Below are 21,464 nucleotides of genomic sequence, written 5' to 3'. Positions count from 1 at the left end.
GTTACCGTGCCATAAATTCTCCGGTCCTATTTAATCCATCTGACATTCCCTATGGAGTAGGTATTATTATCCCCAATATATATGAGGATATTAAGAAGCCATGGGTGACGTAACTTGCTCAAAGCCCACGCTGCTGCTAAGACCCCACTAAGCAGAGCTCTGACTGAAACCACCTTAATCACCTCTGAATGTTTGCCTTGAACCTGTACTTGGCACACTGGGGATGATTTTCTTCATTTCACCTACAGCTCTTTGACTGGTCGAGTATTAAGATTGCATTGGCAACAATTTTGTTATCCATGGGCCCTTTTCTTCTTCCCTTCCTCTCTCCCTCTCTTCAGGAGATTCCATGGGTAGGTAACATCATGGTAGTTCCTAGTTCTGTACATTCATTTAAGTTCAGAGAGAAAGATAAAACCTTTCATTCAGGGGCTGCCATTGAGCTCAGTTGGTTAGAGGGCGGTGCTCTTAACAACATGGTGGCTGGTTCCGCCCCCACCTGGGCCACTGTGAGCTGCGCCCTCCACACCTGGATTGAATCAATTACTTGACTTGAAGCTGATGGGTCCTGGAAGAACACACTTATAATACATTTTTAAAAAGTTAAAAAAAACACACCCAACTCTCATTAAATTCACAGCACAGTGCAAACTGACATTACGTTTGTAAGTTCAGATGCAAGCCGCTGGCTGGAACTAAACAGAAACTCCATTCTTGAGCCAACCTTCTCCCCAACATGGTACCAGGCACAATGGAGTATAGATACCAAAGTGTCTGAATGGCTCAGGGCCGTCCCATCGCCAGCAGCGAGAGCATCCTCGAGACTGTGTTCTCGTGTCAGTCTCGTGTCTCATCTGCGGTATCATCTGCGCACAAATGGCAGAATTATAAGGAAAATATAGAACACGGGTTTTGTTTGCAGCCCATGCTACTGTGCATACGTTCAGGTCCAAGAATGGCCTTTGCATTGTTGTTTATAAGAACAAAAGGACTGGAACACTCTGAACATCCATCAGTAGGGAAAGAGTTCATCACTGTAGCTTTTCTATAGAATGGAATACAGGGTGGTCATTAAAAATGGTGCTGATGAATCCCCATATACAGAAGAGGCTCCTGCCGCAGTGTCAAATTACGAAAGTAGGTCATCAAACACTTCTCCTTTGGTAGAGGCTGTATAAACAGCAAAGAACTGCGGAGTCACACTCCCTGGCTCTGCCACTTCCAGCTGCCTAACTTGGGACATGTTGCTTAAGCAACGTGCACCTCAGTTTCATTACCTGTAGAATAGGTTCTTACTCCTAGAGTTATTAGAAAAATGAAATGAATCAATACCTGCAAACAGCTTAGAACAGTGCCCGGTTCATATTGAGTGCTCAAGAATGTTTGGTCTTTTAAAAAATAAACTGTATAGATGCTTATGTTGTGATTAGAAAAAAGTCTGGCAGGCACCCAGGTGCCAACAGTGGATCTCACTGGGTCATATGGTGTCACGCATGACCTTTTACTCCCCCCCCCAACTGTTTGCTTATCTGTATTTTTGATTTTTCCATAAAAGATGTTTAGCTTTTTCTTTCAAAAGGAAGAAAATCACATTTAAATGTTTTAAAATGCTAAGCTTAATGACGAACAGAAACCTCACCAGAATTCATTAGTTAAAAAAGCAGTGGGTCAGACCAGGTCATTACAAAACTGGGAGTCTGTAGAAACTGTATGATGCCCTAATAGCAAGAAAGAATTGGCATCCCAGCCCCTTAGTCCTGAAGATGCAGAGGCAGGACTGGTGGGAAGAGGAAGAGAGCAGAGAGATAGAAAAGTCTGATTTCATTCACAGCAATCCACTTAGTTTAAAATGTCAGGAAGTTTAGCGGATTAAGGGTATTACAGCCGCTATTCATAAAGGTGTTTTGTTAGAACCTCCAAATAGCAATCTGGTGAAATAAGCCTTGCACAGCCTTAAATGAAAGCCTGTTACAGTACTTAAAGTTTCCTAGAGAAGGAAAAAGACCCCAGGTATTCATTTACCTAAAGAGCAGCTGCCTGGAAGATACTGTAATGTATCCTATGTAGCCAATGGTTACAGAATAGGTTACCAGTCACTGAACTAGGAAGTTTGAGCCCAGATCACCAGTGGTAGAACTGCAATTAGCAGTAATGAGAGGCATGTCTGCATTCTGATAAGAGCCGCAGCTGTACACATATTATAGACATGAGTCCCTTTCTACAAAGTCCAAGGACATTTAAAGCTGCTGGCATCTATGAGGTAGAAGGCATGTTTAGATTTCAACATTCACAAATTAAAACAACAAAGTGCCTGATACACTTATCTCACAGTACATCTGGGACGGGAAGGTGGCAGCAGTTTCTGGGGAGCAAAGGAAACTCACTGTTCCAGATCCCCCTGCAGCATGCAGGCCCTGTGCTGTTTAAACCAATCAACCTAAGTATTCTCAGGTTCAGTCTTATACACAGGGCAGTCTTGTAAAGGAGGCTCTAAATCAAATGTTTGAGACACAAATCCATTTTTTCCCACTGTTTCTCCTGAGATCATAGAAAGTGTCTCAAGAGAGAGGATGTCTTCACAATTAGGGCAACATGAGGTCAAGGTGTGCATCCACCTGTCTGAGCAGTTTTCTCATTGACCTGGGTAATGAAGATACAGTGGTGATTAGACAGGTACTGGCCCTCAAGATGCTTACAGATAAAGTGACGGGTGAATAGCAGGCATTTATAATACGATGTGTTTCGTACACTGATATGGAACAGTTCAGGATACTATGGAAGCAATACTAGGAGGGTCAGCTAATCTGGTCTTGGGGTTTGGGGTTGTTAGGGAAGGCTTCCTGGAAGAGGTGACACTTAATGTGAGCTCTGAAACATAAGAATCAAACTGCGGGTTCAATGGGGTAGAGATAGAGGGAACATTATAGGTAGAGGGACCAGCCTCTGCAAAGGCTATAAAGCAAGAAAGAAGATAGTTTTTGGGAAATTACAAGTAGTTCCCGGGTGGTTGCAGAGAGGGAGAGAGGGAAAAAGGAGTAGGAAATAACTAAGCCAGAGTTCATAACAAGCCCAGTAACAAAGTTTCAACTTGATCCTAAGGGGGGTGGTCATGGAACTCAGATGCATTCACTGCTTCTGGAAAAGTTATGGGAAGCAAGGATGCAGATCTATCAAAGGAAAATGACCCCCATCTCTCTCTGTTCCCCAGTTCAGAAATCTCCCTCTACTGCTTGCATTTTATCTAATTTCTTTGACAAACTCAGATTTCAAAAATTATGTCTACCCCGTGGAAAGCTCCAAGTCACATCACTGTCTCACAGCTCACCTGCGAGAACCAGGTTCTCCAGACTCTGTTTGGACACCACTGAGTTCAATAAGCACCTACATCCCTGCAGTTCATTTTCACTCATCAAATCCCAAATCTTAGACAGGATTGGCTATCTGGTAAACTGAGGTATCCTAGAAGTTTGGATCTGAAAAGAAACTTAGGAGCCAGTAGGCTCAGTTCCTTCATTTCAGGGGTGAGCCCAGGTGGCGGGGAAGTACCTGGCACGAGGTCACAGAGTTTGCTGACAGACCCAAGGTGAGACCTCAGATCTCCAACCCCTAACGCATGCTTTTGCTTTATCTCCATCGCTCCATTACAGACCAGGGATTCCCAATTCCCACCCTAAAGTCAGGAAGGTCTCACAGACACCTGTGCAGCCAAGCGGGGACATGAAGTCTTATTTGCCAGCAAACACCGCAGGAAGGAGTGGAAAAGATGGTTAAACAGGATGAAAGTGATAAGAAAGGAAGCTGGTTAGAATGATCTTATCCATTAAAAAAAAAGAAAAGAAAAACAGCCTCACATCACAGCAGTCGAGGAAAAGAATTAATTCTATTTATGCAAAGCCCTTTAAGGTAATGAAAAGTGCTTCCAGCATTACCCTATTTCAAAACATTTATCAGATGCCAGGGAAATGAGGCATGTGCAGGCACACACACCAGTTCTCTGCGAACGGTTTATCTAGCAAAATAACCAGGGGGGACATAAGATCTGAGGAACTTCAATTTTCAACTGCCAAGTGGATCAAAGACACAAGCAGCAGAAAATGAAACACAGAAGTCTAAATTTAGTCATCTCCCACACTGGGTAATTTCTTTTCCAGGGTCTGTTGTGTGGACACAGCCGTGGTGTGAATGATTTTCATCTGAGAATCCTCAGGGTCAGCTTGAAGGTGCTGATTGCTAGCAAGTTCTTTCTTGTGTCCCTGAAATCTCTATTGGCTGTCAGGGGCAGGGAAAGCTCGGTAAGTTTTTGGACCTCAGGAAGTAGCTGAGGAGAGGACAATACAAATGAGAGAGAAAAAGACAGTTACAGAAGAAGACAGAAAGACCCCCACGCACATTTTCGTGAAAATTAAAATGCAATGTGAGGGGAGGTTTCCGTACAAATTGGAATGAGGAGGCCTAGTCATGGAAAAGCAGGCTGAGAGTTCCGAAACTTGTGGGTTCTGCTCCTTTGCCTCCCCAAGACGGTGTCCGCACTGCCCAATCACACAAGACTAGCACAAGGGGGTAAAGGGGTTTCATGCTCTTTTCCCATTTTGTGGACATAAAACATTTCGGCAAATTCTAAACAGCACTGTAAAACGAAGGAAACAAGGTGTGCGGCTGGGTGTAGCTGACAGTTACTGTAACGCTGGCTGATGGCAGGCGACAACCACAGCAGCACCCCAGCGAGGGGGCCGTCCTGGTAGCCACCGCGTCACACTCGTGTTGCAGCCTGTGGTCAGCGGGCTCACACACCAGGCTCAATGCAGATAAACACCGAATCTGTCTTACCTTTCCTGGGAGAACTGATTTCCTCAAGGGCTGGCTTTTGTCCTCGAGCCAACCTGTCAAACCTGTCTTCCCCTGGTGACCACGAATACACTCTGCTGGCTAAATTTAGACTCTGAGAGCCTTTTCTAACCTGTCATTTCACTGCAGAGCAGGGCAGATCAGTGACTTCAGTGAAAACAACACTGCCAACCCCTTCGATGTGGAGTGAGGCGGCTAGGACCCAAGGGCTCACAGGTGCTGTCCTGCTTACCCTACACCTCCAGGAACACGCCCTTTTCCACATCCTGGGCATATGGGCAGCGCGTCTCATTTGAAAGATTTCCAGGACAGGATGTGCCACTGTTTTACTTAATAACCGAATTCTTCTGTGTCACAAAGCTCAGTCCTACAAAAAGTCCTCACTAATGCTTTCTGGGAGGCAAGAAGCATCTCCAAAATATCTCTGGTCAGCGTTCCAAGTCTCAGCTCTACCTCCAATCATCTGGAAATTATCTGACCTCTTTGTACCTTAGTCCCCTCATCTGTAAAATGAGGATACCTCATGGGGCTGTCATTGGGATTAAAGGAGTACATTTTGGTAAAGTGCTCGGCTTCCAGTAAGTACGACAGAAATGTTACTGTTGCTCCTGCTAATACTATTATCCCAGCTGCTCCAGCTGCCTAACCGCAGGCAAGTTCACGTCTCTGAGCCTCATTTTAGTTTTCCCTACACGAGAAATCAATGCCACACCGACTTCGCAGGAAGGAGTTGGGCAGGATGACATGAGGTAAAATCCTGGGAGCATTTAGCCACTGCCAGGCACAAGCAAGTGCTCAGAAACGTGGTCTCCTTTCTGTGCTCCTCTCCTTATGGAAAACCTCTCATTCCAGAGCGGTTCCCCCTTGTTTTGTTGTTAAAGAATGATGAAAACTAAGCAAACCACATGAGCTTGAGATAACTCACAAACATTTATTGAGCTTCTCGTATGTGACAATTACTCCCCAGGCCGTGGCTATTAACGTGTTAAGACAGACAGAGAGGGTCTCTGTTGTCAGAGAGCTTAGTTTAGTGAGAATGAATCCGAGGCACTTCCTTCCTGCCCTGCCTTGGGTTGGAATCTTTCTCTCAGAATAACAGCTATGGACTAACAGCTATCATTTATCGGGATTATCGCAGGTAGGCCTCACACCAACTCCAGCATTATCTGCATTAACTTACTCTAAGCCATTTGGTTAGTACGGGCTGAGCTGCGATCTGGCTACCCCTGCCATGTGACCAGGGTAAGGGGCTATTCCACAGCTTCTGCTCTTAACCACTGCGTTGCACTGCCTCGGGTTCAAGAGCTTGCATTAAAAGAAGCATGAGAAAAAAAAGAAAGGCAGATGAGACACCCGACTCCCAAAAGCCCATTGGGTGGCATCTGAAAACAAAACCACGGCCAGCCCTGGCCAGGATGGGGGCTAATGCTTGTAATTTGAAAAGCGACCCAGTGGATTTAGATGCTATCTTCTTTCAGCACCACCTTAAGTTACACTAAGGCAGTGGCACGGAGAGGGAATTTATGAGAGTAGCAAGGCTGAGCCTCTCCTGGAAGGAGGTTCCGAAAGGATGAACTGTAACCTGATCAGAAGATCACAACCACCCAGCCTTCGAGCCCATTCCTTTATGTTCCATTAGCACCAGTGATCATTTCCTCAGGGGCAGCAGGCAGAGCCTGGCTCCTTCGGCCAGAGCCCAGCATTTGTAATGCTGCCGGGCTCCTAGGGGTGCAGCCAGCTCCATGGGAGAGGAAAGACCAGGACTTTCTTTGCATGCCCATTTCACAGGAGGGGAAACTGAAGCACAAAGAAAAGTTTGGATTCCACTAGAAACGTGGATTCTGAAACTCACGGTTCCTCTTAGGAACATTTAAACTTGGCAGGCTCACCCTTCAACACAAAGGAACAAACTAAGGCTTCAGAGTGCTGGGGTGAGGTGGGAGGGAGACTGCAAAGCTAGTGCAGTAACGACTGCTGCTGGGAATTCCAGGGGAGCTTCTGGAGGGCCCAGACGTTCTCTATCCCTAGAATTCAAAGAGCCCTGGTGTTTGAGAACCAATTTTCAGGGGTTCCAGAGGTTTGCCAGCAAGGAAGGCCGGTGGCTCAGAATGACTAGAGAGAATTCTAGAAGTCTTCTTTTCAAATTGTCTTGAGTCTACATGAGCCCTCTATGCTCTCTAGGAGCCACTTGTTGTTATTATTATTATTATTATTATTATTATTATTATTTTCAAGCAATACGACAAAACCAGCAGCAGGCGAGCCTAAACCCAATTCATGGAATGGTTGCTTTCCTCCCTGAAGAATGGAAGCAGTGGAACCTAATAATCAAGGCGGCTGGTGACAAGTGAGGCTTTGCTCTCATCCCTGGCTCTCAGGGTCTGCTTCATGCCCACGTCCTGGTCTGGCCCTTCCTTACCACGTCTACGAAGAGTGTGTGCAGGGAGGTGGCTGTGAACCTGTCACCCTCCCCACCAGTGGGGCCCAGCTGCCTCCTTCTTGGAGAGGCAAGTGTGATTTTTTTTTTTACCTGTTGGACTCCAGTAGAGCAAACTTAGATATGGAGGGAAATGGGTTCAGATTGAGTAGGAGAGGCAATGTCCCACACCTGACCCTTTCAATCACTTGATCCCTGGAAGTGGCTGGGGGAAGAGAGAAGCCTTTTGAGATAATGGAGAGGGCTGGAGATGGAGGTTCAGAGGACCTGGGTTCTAGTTCTGCTTGCTGTGTGACTCCAGACAAATGACCCAGCCTCTCTGAGTCAGTTGCACCATGCAACTTGAGGGTGGTGGTGATTATTTTCCCCTCCTAGATGGGTATGCATATGAAATGGAACATCAATACAGATCCTATTTGACTCCAGGCCCATCAATTACAAGCTCTATTTCCCCATCTGTAATACTGAACTCACCCGGTTGTGATACACACTAATGTACAGCATATTTAGAGCATGTGGCACAGGGGAGGGGAAGGAGGTACTTGTTATTTTCCACTCTGAGTGACCTCAGAACCCCATCCCTCCCAGTTGCAGTAAATGTCTGGGTCTGTTCTCTGGGCGCCTGCTGGACGGCTGTTGCTTAGGGCAGAAAGCATTCCCCCAGCTCGCTTCCTTCCAGTTGGTGGTTCCGCTGCTGCCCGCTCTGGTTTACAGCCCATTTACGGGGGGGCACCCTGGTCACTGGGTGTTTGTGTAGTGTTAATCATTAGGAGGTGGCCAGTTCCAACACTGTGAGCCCCGGGGCATCGACAAATAAGTCAGCTATTTGCCTCAGTCTATCAGGGTCTGTTTTCCGAAGGCTTTTCTCCAAGGACACAGAGGGAGGACCCCTGATGCAGCCTGGAGCTGGGGAGGTGCCTTCTGAAGGGCACAGTGGGAAATGGTTACTGAAAGTGAGGTGCTAAGTTCAGAGTGAAGCACCCACCATCCTTGGAAAACATACCATGGGCCTGCAGAGATGGGCCTTCCTTTCCCAGAGAATGAAACCCCAGGCGTTCCTCTTTCCCTCCATCCCGTTTTCCTCCCTGCAAAACCTGGACTGGTCTTTCTCCTCCTCACTTCTTAAATCTCACTTGTTTTACAAGAGCCATGAAAAAGTCCCCTCCTCCAGGAAGCCTTCTCAGTCTACCCTGTGCTGTAATGCTCTGGTTCTGACCTCTGAACCCGAGAGGGCTGACATTCTCCTGTGGGTCCTGCCCTTACCCGCAGTTGCTCATGACCTGCTCTTTGAGATAACAGAGAGGGCTTTGGTGTCTTTTAAGCTGACCCCACTCCAGACGTGTGTGTCCCCAGAGTACTAGCACAGCATCCCGGTAACGCCATGCAGAATGGGTGGGACAGCCATGCCCAAGTCATCTCAGTCAGGCTTGCAGCTAACCTTTAATGAAGACCTACTCTGTGCTAAGGGTTGAACCAGCACTGAGAGTGAGGAAAAACAAATATGTTCACTGTGAAAAATCCAAGGCCTCAGCTGTGGAGAAATAACTCATCCGGCTAAAACTGAAGTTTAGTTCAACAAGTGTTAACTAAACACCTACTATGTGCCAGATACTATATTATTAGGTTTTGGAAATCCACTCACAAATAAGATAATCCCTGCTTTCAAATTTAGCATACAGAAAATAAGAGTCAAGATTGTGTTAGAAGTTACGTGTAAAATGAAGGATTGGACAAGGTCCTTTGGGAGCTCCAAGGAAAGAGACTAACGAAGTTTGAGATGCCTCGCAAGGTGACACGGGAGCTGGAGCTGAGAGAGGTGTACGTGTTGGCTGGCAAAGCAGGCTCAGAAGTGGGAATTGCACAGGTACAGGCAAGCAGACTCAGAACATCTCGGCTGTGCTGGAGACAGAAATGTCAGGTGCTGCTGGGGCTTATGAAATGGAAGGTGAGGCTGGTGTGGCCACAGGGCCCAATGGTGAGGGGCCACTTCAGAAGTGAGCCCTTCATCTTGTCTCCTGACATGCGGCTAAGGAGTCTATATGCGTCACGCACATGGTAAGATCTGCATCGGGGAGGATCCGTGTGGCCCGGCAGGGATGGTGTGGAGTGACAGCACAGTGGCAGCGAGAGCAGAGGGACTGTGCCCGGCAGCACACAAGACCATGCCGTGAAGTGAGGTACACGGATGCAGGACAGAAAGCGTCCCAGCTCTCCGGCTCCAGGGGAGCTCCAATCTGAACTGGGGGCTCTGACCTCCGTGGCACCGGAGTGGCGGGGTCATTAGCATGACAAGTGTTGCTTGTGGGCAGAGGCCTCCCTGCAGACTTCCCACAGGGACATTCAAGGCCAGGCCCACATCAGCTGGCTGGCTTGGCTCTCTACCCGGTGAGTCCAGATCATTAAGAGCACAGCCCTCCGGTGACTGCCTCCTCAGGGGCCTTTGTTTCAAGTGAGAAGCGAGGACATTTAATTGCCTCAGCTAGACACACGGGTTTCCTCCCCTCTCCCTGCCCCTCCACCTACACCCCCCCCCCAGTTCCCCAGCCCCCCCAAGCTTCATCCTACAGCTTGAGTCTTGAAATACAATCAGTGTATGTTCTGAGGCCCCCCTCCAATTATGGCTCTGATCTTTACTTCCAAAAACAGAGCTGGAATTACAGCTTGGCTCAGAGACACATTCAAATCCTCAGGGTCATAAACCCTTTCAAGTTCCTTTTCAAGACCTTTGCTGGGGATTTTAACAGGTTTGCACCTCTGAGGTTGTTATATGTTGGTTAATGGGCTGATTCCAAAGAGTGGGACCTCCTGCCAGGACATGGAGTGTGCTGACTACTTCAGCTTTTGCCAGTTACCCATTGGGGTTCTCAGGCCTTAAATGACATCTTCTGGTTTTTCTCTCCCACCAGTGTTCCCCAAGGACCAGAGGCAGAGGTACAAGAGCTGCATGAGACCCCCACCACCCCACCACCAAAGCAGAATCACAGAGGGAAGGAAGGGTATGCTGAGGCATGGATGCAATGCAGGCAGGTGGCCACGGAAGGAAGGACCCATACTTTACATCCTGGCTCCCCAATCCAGGCCCTTGAACCTCTCTTTCCTCACCTGCAGTCGGCATTTTAATCCCTTACTAAATAATACTTGCTGCCACCGGTGCAGAGTATTCACTGGGCCCAGGTGCTGTGGAAACATGGCCCCTGCACTGTTCTCATTTACTCTTCACAGCGGCTCTCTGAAGGGGAATTGTTATTATTATTATCATTATTATTATTATTTACAGATGAGGACACGGGCCTCAGGATGGGTAAGTTCACCGATGTCTGTCACATCGCTGGGAAGCAGCAAAGCTGGGGTCTGAACCTGTCAGGGGTCACAGGTTTGAAGTCATTTTTCCAAAAACGGTACTGGGTTGGGTCAGACCATTGAGCTTCCCACAGGGGACGCTCCTGGACACGAGCAAACCCGCATTTTGAGGGCAGGTTGAGGCCACAGTTAAGTTCTTTTGAGGACTGGATGAGGACTGAGTGGGATGATTCACTCTAAACCTGGCACCAGGGTTGAGCTGTGTCACCTGTAAGAGCTGTGTACAGTCACTGATGCCCCTTTCTGATGGGTCAGTGCCCTGTTCTGATTGGTCAGTGCCCTGATCTGGTTGGTTGCTGCCTGCTTCCTAGAGCCGGATAGTCATTCATTCATTCACAGTGTCTGTAATGAGCACCCCTCTGAGCCAGGCACCTAAATGTTCAGTAAGTCTTAGTAATCCTTCTTAGGATAATATTGAATGAATGAATGAATGAATGAATGAATGAATGAATGAATGAATGAATGAATTGATCAATCAATCACAGACATCTCCCACTGTATATGCCGGGCCTCTACAAGCCTAGGAATGCTGAGAAGAGTAAGGTATTATTCTGGTTCCTCTCTCTTAGTTTGGCCGGGGAGACCTCACCTAGCAGCAGACAATTGCACAGGCATGTTAAGTGCTACCAGAGAGCAAAGTACAGGTTACAAGGAGACCCTCGATGGATGAGAGCTTCTCACAGGACCTTGTCTGGGGTTAGGGGAGGAGTGGGGAGGGCAGGACTCGAGCCAGTCCTGGAGCAGGAATAGGGACTACCCAGGTAAGGGAAGTCAGGAGTTATTCCTGATTATTCCAAGGGAGAGCTAGATCTATAGACTAATCATCGCTGGGACACCCTCCCTTTTACGAGACAGACACCATGATGTCCTGGGAAGAACACTGGCTTTGTAGTCAGATAGATCCGGGTTGAAATTGGAACTCTGCCACTCACTGTCCGTGGGCCCCTAGCAAGTCACTTAGACTCACTGACCCGGATACTCCTCTGTGCACCTGGGATAACTCCTGTCTTGCTGGGTCCTCTGGGAGGTTAAAGCATCTAGGAGAATATTTGGAACATAGTATGTGCTCAATAAATGAGAGTTGTTGCTAACAATGAGACTCACTCAGACCCCAGATTGCAAACTACCAAGAGCCCTGGGGAGGAGTGTAGCAAGGGCCTCCCAAGGGACCGCATCTCTGCTGTCCCCAGAGCCTTCCTGAGTTGCTCCCAAACTGACAACGGAAGCATGGATCCCTTGTCCCCACAGAGGCTCTACAGCACAAGGCAGAGGGTGCCTGGAGACCCATCCTCATCTCCCCACATAGTACTTGGCCAGCGAGGCCAGCTGCTGGTTGACTAGAGGGCACCTATAGTGCCCCCTGCACTCGCCTTCTAGAGTTCACTGTGTATCCTGTAAAGGGCAACCCCACAGACTCCTACCCCACCCCAAATGCCCTGTGGTTCTGCTGTACATCTTCAGGGCTTCAGTGGGTTCCCCACAATCCACATCCAGGTAGCCCAAGGCAGGAGCCAGGGAGAATGTTTCTGAAGCCTCATTTTGCCACTGGAGAAACTGTAGGGTTTATGAGTCCCTGTCCCCAAATCTCAGGGTAAACTAAAGGGAGAGGCAGTGATAGAAATCCTTGAGCCATGCAACCATCTCATTTCCCTCCTTCATTTAATCTCCTCCACACAATCTTGCAACATCCCTCAAAATGTCAGAGTCTCCCCTCAGATCTCATTTCAGGCAATGTTACAGTGCTGAGCACCATGAGTTAATGAGGGAGATAAATCAAAGTGCGCAGTGGACGAGGGAAAACAACAGGGCAGCGGCTCGAGCAGACAAAGCCGGCCTCGTCTCCTGTGGAACTGAGACACAAAAAAATCCACAGGGGTCTGCAGCAGAGGCCACTCCTGGGAGAGAGGCCTGCTGAAGATGGACCCTAAAGGTCACCAGGTGTGATCGCCATGACAAAGGCCACTCTCAAGACTTTGCTGGGGGTTCTGGCACTGAAATAGTTAAATGTTCTTAGAAAAAATATGACACCTGAAGCTTCCAGCATTCCTAATATCCTGCTCAGTAAGAGACAGAGTTCCCTCAGCAGTAGGAGCTCCAGCTGGAGCCCAGCTGCATCCTGGGCTTTCCTTTCACTGAGCCTCCCTCCAATGGGGAAAACGAGACCTGGAAAGAGGGTTATCTTAAAGGTCACAAGTGCAGGTGCCACCATCTTTGCAAGCGCCTTGTTCGGTGCAAGGCACTAAGGAGAGGCTGACCAATTACTCTGTAGGTCACGTAAGGCTCAGCTTCTGCGAGGCTGGCAGCTGAGCCTCTGAATAAAGAGGAAGGCACAGGGATCGAGCACCAAGGTTTTGTGGGCAGAGACCTGAATCAAACCTTAACTTTGCCCCTTATAGCACTGTGGCTTTGGAGAAGGAAATGTCACCTTCTGGAGTCTGTTCCCTTGTAGGTAAAATGCATGGTCTCCCTGCAAAACCCATTGCAAGTGCTGTTCTGCCCTCCACTGTGGTGTACTATGCAAAGCCTGCCAACTGCATGAAAAACATCACAGTGTAGGGAAGTCCCTCCAAGCCCCCCAACACTGCCTGTTCCCAAGGCCGACCACCCGCCTCTGGACAGGCGGCGCTGATTTAGGGAACAATGTACATCCAAGTGTAATTAAATCCTGACAAACAACCACCCAAATAAATACAATTCACTGTTATCAGTCTCTTGGAATTTTATCTCGATGAAAATAAGACTACAATCCCATGAGCTTCAACTCCTACTATTATTTTGGTGAAGCTCCAAGTTAGAGCTAAACCCACTACAATGTATGAGAGTAGATTTCTCCCAAAGTGCCAGAAAGGTCAACAGCCCCACTACTCTCATCCACAGCTCTGTCTGCCCTGGACGCCCCTTTTGGAAGATTTCATTCTGGTCTGTCAACCCTGGATGTTCTTCGGTACCTGCCAGCCACAACAACAGCTCCCTCCTCTCTCACCCGCATCTAAGTGCATCTCAGTTTAGAGCAGGCTTAGCTCTCAGGTCCAGTGAGGATGGACACCTTGTGGCCGTCTCTGCTCTGACAGCAGACGGCTGCGTGCAGGAGAGGGGGCCCCTCAGCCTGCTGGATCTGCACACACCAGAGACCTTGGGCGAGAACCACTGTCCTAACAGAACCATCACAGGACAACACCTATCACTGTGACTGTCAGAGATGAAAAGTTCATGGGGTCCCTGCCCTGCATGGACGAACGACACCCATGAGCCATTCTGTTAACTCCGCCTGCAAGTGACAACAAGAACATTGACTCCCGGGAGCTCAGGGACCTGAGACTCAGCTAGTCTGACTGTACAGATGAATAAATGCAGGGTGGGGGTGGGGCATCTGTTCAATGGTGGCACACTGAATGGTGGTAGATCTAGGACAAGGTCTCTTGGCTCCCAGGACACTCCTTCCCTTACTGCATGGGCTGCATTCGTAATCATCACCAAAGAGATAACGTGTGCTTTCATCAGTTACTTTAGAGCTCACGCTTTCCAAAATTCACACTGCGATGACCTTGCTCCCTGAAGCCTGGAGGACAGCGAGTGGTCACTTGGCCACTAACAATCTCTCTGGGCCTCAATTTCCTCATTGGAGGAGTCAGAGGGCTGCAGCTGATGATTCTGAAGGTCTCTTGCACCCAACCTTGCCCTGTAAGCTTCTGTTTGAACTGGCGTGGGAGATGCAACATTGGGAAAATTCACTTACAGGCAAGGTAACCTTGAATAGAAACTCTGGGCTGGCATAGCTGTCCCACACGATCAATCTAAAGGTTACACTGTAACCAGGGACACTTCTCCACAAGCCAGTGTAACAGCTGCCCTATACACTGGGCTTATTTCCATCAGCTCTTACATTTCAGTAACAGAAATCAGGGCTAGGCTGCTCTTCAAAAGTGACAAAGGATATTAAAGGAAACAAAAAGAAAATCCCAAACGGATGATGAGATAAGCGGGCCTATTTGGACACTTGGGTAATGTTTCTAAAGGATCTTTCCAGTCATTGCCAATAGGAAAGGAGACTGCCTGTATTTCATTATGATGAGCTCCCAATGTAGGACAACAGTTAGCTCCCAGGGATGCTCTTGTTCCTTCTGCCCCCACAGCTCTCAGTGAAAGTCTCTGTGGCATTTGGCACCTCGAGTTTTGATGGCTTATTTGGGCTTCTCTCCCCTGTATTTGACTGCAAGTTCCTCGAGAGTGGGGACTATCGCCTACTCATCTGTGGATCCCCAGGACCTGAGCATAGTAGGTGCTCAGTAAATGCCAGCATTTTTCTATAAGCTGTCATATATCAAAACAGAGTCCAAATACTTTGTTGAAATGCAACTGACCCATAGCGTTGGTTAAAATTTCGTAACCAATCCAGTCATCATGTTCCTATTCTATCTCTCCCCCACCCAGAGGAGCTACTAGAGGCCATCATTCAGACTGGGAGGCACAGAGCCTGGCATCTGAGAGGTATACAGTAAATATATGATAAAATGTATGCTACACAGTTGGCTAAATAATGGGAGGGTGGCATTAAGCTGAGATTGTCATTTGTGTGTAATAAAACAATGACAGTTACCAGTGCAATTCATATATTTTCTGCTCTCAGGCATATGGTGGAATTGTACTTCTCTTCACCTTTTAATTTAAGTATAGCCACGTGACTTCCTTTGGCCAATGACAAGGAAGTGGAAGTCACACACGCCATTTCTGGCAGAAGCTTTAAGACACAGTGTGTGTGGCTCACCACACTCTCTTTGCCATGGGGATTGTCAATGCTTTAAATCAGGGGTGTCCAAACTTTTTTCAACGTTTTTCACTAAGGGCCATATGCGGTAAAATACACAAACAGCTGGGCCACTCACCTGAGGTGAAGTACGTATTGCCTCACCTGATTTATTTAAGTAAACTAAATATATTTTTGGAATTTGCCGTGAGCCAATTAACAATGGGTCATGGGCCGCAGTTGGCCCGTGGGCCGCCGTTTGGACAGCCCTGCTTTAAATAGTAGTCCCTCTGGAACCCTAGAGTGAGAATGATGTACAACATCCTCCCACTGACCTGCAATGGCCAGACCCGGTGGGTTTTTAGGGGTTGTTTGTTACACAGCACAACCCATCCAATCCTGACTGATGTGCAAATTTGCCCAGGTACTTAGATTAAAACACATGATACTATTTTCTGTTGGAGGGCACAGGTGTAGTTAGATTCTGACTTGGGGTAAAGGGCCTACGGTTTGGCTTGCTGAGGGATAAACACAGGAAAAGGTGCCCCTGTTTGGCTTTCCTCTTTGACCTTCCATTCTTGCTTTCCTATTGCTAGCCCTCCTCTCATCTATACTTTGAACAACCATCATGTCTACAAATTACCGTGAAACAACTACTGAAAAGGCACCACTTTTGAAAACGTACTTTGGGGGAGTGATCTCCATCCCCTACTCCCCACCCCCGCCCTGACACAAACACATTTTCAGCTCTTCTCCTCCCAGAATGTAACCTGGAACAAAGTTATGAAGTTGGGCAACATGAGGGAGTGGGCCATTCTCACGGGACCATTATTATACGGCTTTTTTTTTTTTTTTTTTAAGTGAAAACACTGCCTGCTGTAGAAATGATACTCCACAGACTATTCTTTTTTCTTTACAACCCCCCTGGGAGAATTCCTTTGTGGCTTAAGGTGCAGATGGTTTGCTTCCTGTCAGCACCACCCCTCTGTACAGCACAGGTGGCCCCTGCCCACCCATTCCACAGGAAGCAGCTCTTACTTAAAAAGAAAGGCAGTGGTTCCAGCAGCAAAAGAGGCCCTCGGGAAAGGCCAACGCAGTAATTATTACCCTGTTCCCTCGGAAATAGAGATTTGCCTCCAAGGCTCCTTTTATGAGCTTTAAAATGAAAGTGACTATTCCTCGTGCCTCCTTTGTTTCCCCTTGCTACACACAAGCAGGAGAAGAAAAGGGAAAGGGATGGAAAGGAAACAGGATGAAGACCACTGACGCCAGGTACTGTGCTAGAAAATGAATGTAACCCTTGAATGCAGGACTAAGAAAATGTTCAGTGGCACTAGTGGGCAGAAGAGGTGGTTAATTATAAAGTAATCAGGAGAAGGCAATGAGAGAGGAGGAGAGGGGAAGCTAGGAGAGAGAGACGGAGGAGGAGGGAGAGAAAGGGAGATCAACTGATTGACCCAAGCAGTGAAAGATGAGAACAAAATATTATGGGAGAAATGAGGAAGTGGGGGTGGGGGATGCAAGGCGAAGTTCATTTTCTCTTAGGCAGGTAAGAAGCTCAATGGTGAATTACCATTCAAATATGCAACCACGTAGCACCTTATGGTTAGTGTGTCTGTATTCTCTATTTCCTCCCTTTGCAACGTGCCATAGTCTAACTTACAGTTTCCCCTGGTGCTAATGCTGTCCTTTAACTCACAATTGTTCTTTCTTTATAGTAGACACTCTAAGCTGTTGTGGAAAGAAGAGGGTTTACTGATTTGTTAATTAATTAAATATAAAGAAAAGCATTGCAGGGCATAAGGACCAGATAGCCCTGAATGATTTGCAGGACTGAGGAATAGAGTATTTTGTTTTTGTTCAGTACTTTGTAAAACACTGTCACCACCTTTACCTTGTGTACTCCTCACTATGGTCCTTAACACTCCCTGATCAGGTAGCAGAACATATCCACATGTTCTGGAGATTAGGCAGTGCACATCCGGGGTGGGGGCGGGCGGCGGGAGGGCATTATTCTGCCTCCCACAGGCTTGGAAGGCAGGGTTAAGGCAGGGAGAAGGCATTCCTATCTGTATTTCCCCTCATCTGCATAGCTCAGCAGGGGCTCTGCCTACAAAATACCTGGGTTGGGGACCAATTCCATGTCCTGGCTAGGGACCTCGGGCCTGGATTGAACCCATCTCTCCAAGATATCGGTTAAGTCTGTCTCTATGAATGTGCACTGCTTGGGGCTAGGAGGGTGTCTTGTTGCACACAAGTCACCAAGCCAAGCATTGCCCTGGGCCCTTGGAGATCTTGTGACACTCCGGGCGAGGCAAGAGGGTTCAGCTTGGCAGGCTGGTCAAATACCAGGTTGCATAGTTACATCCCCACACCGTGGGACTCCCAATTCAAGCTGAAACTGGGACAGCTCTGATCACCAAGGCCAGGGCCCAAATGCAGACAGAAAAGTCTGTGCAGTGACTCTGACTCTTACTGAAAGAGCCATCGCAATACCTAAGACACTCAGAGTTTGGAGGGCAAGGGAAGCCTTTGCAACAAGAAGGAAAAAAAAAAACAAAAAAAACCCAGCTTCTCCTTTCTGCTTGGTTTCTTGGCATGAGGTTGGAGGGCAATTTTCATTTTGCTCAAGTCTCAGGCTGACATTTTACCACACGGCATTAGTTTGTTTTTGTTTTTGGGTTGTTTTTGTTTTGCTATTTTTATTACTACCTAAATTATTATAAGAAAAGCTACTGGAGTTCAATGAGCATTCTAATGGTTTAGAAGAAAGTTAGTAAGCAACGTAACCAGCACAACGAGCCTGATTTCTGTCCTCCTTGGGCTCTGAACGACACTTGCATGGCCTGGGGATGCTATTTCGGGGAGCATCTAACTGCTCGAGCCCCCTGCGTGCTAAAGCAGGAGGGTGATGACAGAAAGCTCCGTGAGCACAGCTTTGGAGGGACAAAGAAAGGGATCGGGAATGGAAACTTTCCCAGAGCTGAGCTTCAAGCTTTGAAAGCACTCAACTCGCTGGAGTTCAAGGACTTTTGATGGGTGCTGAGGGGACAGCAGTGCATGTCGGAGCTGGCAGGAGTGCAATAAACCTGTGGCTGTCTGTGAGCCCCATCTCTCGGCCCTCCTCGTATTTCCTCTTCCTCCCTGGCTGCCCATTCAGAAACCTCCATGCCAGAGTTTTTTTTTATTTGTCTGGTATCTGGGGCCTATGACTTGTAAGAAGCTACCTCCATTTGTCCCTTTTGATCCTCCCTTCTTAGCCGGCTGGCTCTAGTTTGCTGGAAGTAGCCACTGACGACTGTCAGGTGAAAACGAGAGCCCAGGGGTGGCAACCCTGAAAAGTGACAGGAGATCAAGGGCAGGCTTGGCATTTTGAATTTACTATTGTCATTTATTATGTCTCAGAAGCCAGCTGGTGACATATGAGACTTACGAGCTGACATGGCCTCTATCTCCCAGGCTCCGAAGGTACACACTGCTATCAGTTACTTTTAATAACCCTGAAGATATCCCAGCCACATCCTGTGGCAAACAGCCGACATCTGTCTGGGAGGTCAGCACCCTCTAAGGCTGGTCTCCAGAGCGGCACTGCTGAGGTTAATGATTTTCTTATTCATTAGGAAAGTGGCTGAGGTGATCTGCCCTTCATATGCTTCTTTCCTCAGCTGAGGTCTAGTCAGGTGTCATCTCTCAGTACTTTTCCTATTCCCTTTGTAGAACCAGTCTGTTGCTTGCGTGTGAATCCTTAAGGACGGGGTTGTCATTTTATACAGAACTTCCTGGAAATATTGCAGCCCTGGGATCTTCTTTATTTTTCAGGTTACAAGGGAAGAATTTTGGAAAGGAACTGGGTTTTCTCCCGTTTTTCACTTGTCTAATCTAAATTATCTAAAGAACACGTTTCCAATTACTGGGACAAGGACAACACTACTGAACCTGCCATACAATGCCGGTTATTTGCACACTACCTTAAAAAAAACCCCACCTATCTGCACACCATCTGTGATCTTCTTCCTTGATATTTCACATTAAATAGCCGACACTATCCTTACTCTAAGCAATATCTATAAAATCACGGGTTTGATGGTACAGTTGTAAGGTTTTTTTTTTGAAATATTGAAATTAAAATGTAATTGTTAAAAAGAAATATTTCCCCGTCTACCAATTAAAATTACATCCTTCACATACTACTACTGTAAGCCTCCCACTTTGGGAAACACTCTCCTACAATATAGTTTTTGGAAGAGATTTACATGAAGAACTTTATAGAGACAAATCTAACACTATTGCAGCTCAGCCAAAGATGAAGCATTACTATGGTCTGTTTACAATAATTTTGGAAATGAAAGAAATTGAGTATATTCCAGGAGGATGAAAAATATCTCACTGCCTAGAGGTCAGAACTTTAAAATAGGAAATTTATAAACATTCTTAAATCCTGTTTTTTCTAAAAGCCACCTGATTCTTTCTTTAAAAGTTGGTCGGTTATCCGTTTAGTCTTACATGGTCATATCTGAGCAGTGCATTCTGGGGAGAACCAGAAGACACTTACCCATAAGCTGAACTGGAACAATATAACAAATGCTATCCATCTTTCCAGCTCCCACCCAAATCCTCCACTTCTAAAAGCAGAAGCATGCTCAGCTGCGATCTGTAATAATTCCATTAACCCTGCAACGGAGCATTAAATTAAACTGCCTGGCGCAGATTCTTCTTTCACTACAAGGGGACAAGTACCTTGTAAGGCCTGCATTTTATGCTAATAGATTTACTAACCAACTACATGTTTCCGGGAGAACACACATAAGCAAAATAATTTGGCAAATTGTGACATCTCCAGTGGGGGTGTTACAACAAACTGATTTTTCCCTGACACTAGTTAAAGATTTTAGTTAGACAGAGCTTTAGCCTTAGAAAGAGCAGTGCTCAAATGGTTCAGCTTTCTATGGACTTTTCAAACCAATACTTTTTGGGGAAAAAAAAATAATTACAGTAACAAAGCTGAGTTGAGCTGGCACTGAAGTGGGAAGCCCTTGGGCATCTCTGGTATATATCACCAGCCTCAACTCTGCAGGGGACTCTGAGAAGGACAATTCAAGTCAGGGGCAGAGCCTGGGCCAGACCCCAAGTTCCTGACAACTAATGCAGCTCTCTCTACATCAGCCTAACTTCCCAGCCCTTCCAGAGAGAATGTGAAGATTTCTTTCCAGCAAATTCCATCTCTGGTGGTAACTGCATTGTCTGTCTCTTTAGTATGCTGCCCTATTTCTCTAAAGCTAGAGAACTACATAAGTCACCTAGCGCCTTGTAAAAAGTCTGCTCTGCTAAGAGGACAGCAAGAAGCTGGACTTGTCCTACAAATACCTGGCTCTCCAACGCATGAGGTTTAGCACCCAAAAAGAGTACAGTGGTTTCAAAGCACTCCCATCTAAATTCCATGTAATGTCTCATCAACCCAGATGTGGAAAGAGGTCAAATATGCCAGAAAAATGCTTCGTCACTCAGATCATTAAAGGGGACTGAAATCTAGAAACATAACACATCAGAGCTGGAAAGGATCTTGCTCATGGTCATAGAAATGGTTTGTGGACTAGAAACGTGGATGCCACATATCCTTCTTTCTTTACTGTAATGTTTGCTGAAGCTCTTTTCATCTGTGACGGCCACAGCAATGACAACAGGTCAAACCCTATCATCTCAACCACCTACGCGCTGCAGCCTTGTCTCTGATTACCAAACAACAGGAGACACATGGTGAAGCCGGCTCAGCCAAGGCCAGAAGAGCTCCTGTCTGCAGACAGACCTTCTGTGCATCCTCAGGGACTCTGTCCCAAGGTACAGTACCTAGAAAGCCAGCTAACAGAGGGACTAAAGCAGATCCCTGGGGGGCTGCTCAACTGACAAAGATGTAGTAGCAACAGTCCAAACAACAACAAAAGCTACTCAAGCCTGAATTCCCTGTGTTCTGGCTCTCAGAAGCACCACCCTACCCATAAGCAGGACTCAAGAACCTATCAGCAACCCTCTCCTACCTGCTGTGCCAGCTGCTAACCCCAGGAACTGCCTCAAGGGCTTCCA

At 47.1% G+C, this 21,464-nt stretch overlaps 1 protein-coding gene across 11 annotated transcripts in view; it reads right to left on the bottom strand.

Moving 5' to 3' along the window:
• The window catches only part of NAV2 (neuron navigator 2), a 717,995-nt gene that overhangs the window by 94,883 nt on the left and 601,648 nt on the right, over positions 1–21,464 (bottom strand). The gene's annotated exons all lie outside the window — the stretch shown is intronic.

This window comes from Rhinolophus sinicus, linkage group LG06 (genome assembly GCF_036562045.2).
Source record: "Rhinolophus sinicus isolate RSC01 linkage group LG06, ASM3656204v1, whole genome shotgun sequence".
Taxonomy (NCBI): domain Eukaryota; kingdom Metazoa; phylum Chordata; class Mammalia; order Chiroptera; family Rhinolophidae; genus Rhinolophus; species Rhinolophus sinicus.
This window is presented reverse-complemented; position numbering and strand designations above follow the sequence as displayed.